At 43.9% G+C, this 1,232-nt stretch overlaps 1 non-coding gene across 1 annotated transcript; it reads right to left on the reverse strand.

Annotated features, from left to right (window-relative positions):
- Positions 1-742: 742 nt before the first annotated feature.
- On the reverse strand, positions 743-845 carry LOC123146643 (small nucleolar RNA SNORA17). Its single transcript, XR_006472853.1, has one exon. It is a non-coding gene; the product is annotated as a small nucleolar RNA SNORA17 (small nucleolar RNA).
- Positions 846-1,232: the final 387 nt, after the last annotated feature.

Consider the following 1,232-nt stretch of genomic DNA (forward strand, 5'->3'; position numbering starts at 1 on the left):
ATCTCTGGGCCCTCTCGGTAATGCACATCATAAGAAGCCTTGCAAGCAAAGTGACCAATGAGTTAGTTGCAGGATGATGTATTACGGAACGAGTAAAGAGACTTACCGGTAATGAGATTCGACTAGGTATCTCGGGAAGTAACATACCAATGACAAAAGGAATAACGTATGTTGTCATAACGGTTCGACCGATAAAGATCTTCGTAGAATATGTAGGAGCCAATATGAGCATCCAGGTTCCACTATTGCTAATTGACTAGAGAGGTGTCTAGGTCATGTCTACATAGTTCTCGAACCCATAGGGTCCGCACGCTTGACGTTCGATGACGATTTAGTATTATATGAGTTATGTGATTTGGTGACCGAATGTTGTTTGGAGTCCCGGATGAGATCACGGACATGACGAGGAGTCTCGAAATGGTCGAGAGGTAAAGATTGATATATAGGACGATGGTATTCGGACATCGGGAGTGTTTCAGGAGTACCGGGTACTTATCGGGTCACCGGAAAGGAGTTTCGGGCACCCCCGACAAAGATATGGGCTTAATGGGCCAAGTGAAGGAACACACCAGCCCACAAGGGGCTGGTGCACCCCCTATAGGGCCAGCCATACGGGGAGGAAAGGAAAGGAGAGGAGGAAAAGGAAAGTATGAAGTAGGACTCCTACTTCCTTCCCCCCTCCTTCCTTTCCCCCTTGTCCAAACATGGCAGGGGGCGCGGTCATGCAGGAGCCCTAGGGCCGGCTGACAACCTATGTGGTGCGCCAGGCTGCCTCCTCTCCCCCTCCCACACACACACACACACACACACATATATATATATATATATATGTGTGTGGGGGGGGGGGGCGCCCCTAGCACATAGAACATCAATTGTTAGCCGTGTGCGGCGCCCACCTCCACAGTTGTAACATCCCAATTTTTCAATTTGGATGTTATACATAGGTCATCATATGCATATCATATCCCATCATATTTTATCTACATTTTGGTTGTGATCCTAGAAATCCTAAGCAACTCAAGGACCCAAGGAGAGAGTTGGGGATCTTCATATATTTTCATATTTGAATTTTCTCAAATTTGAAAAGAGGATCAATTTGGTTTTAATACTTTTCTCTCCGAATATTTCTAATATTAAAATAAAAGAGAGAAGATAATATGACTTCTTCAAAAAGAGATGAATATTGGAGGAAAAAATTTAAAATCAAATAAATGATTTATTTGCTATTTTAT

Source organism: Triticum aestivum, chromosome 6D (assembly GCF_018294505.1).
Source record: "Triticum aestivum cultivar Chinese Spring chromosome 6D, IWGSC CS RefSeq v2.1, whole genome shotgun sequence".
NCBI lineage: Eukaryota > Viridiplantae > Streptophyta > Magnoliopsida > Poales > Poaceae > Triticum > Triticum aestivum.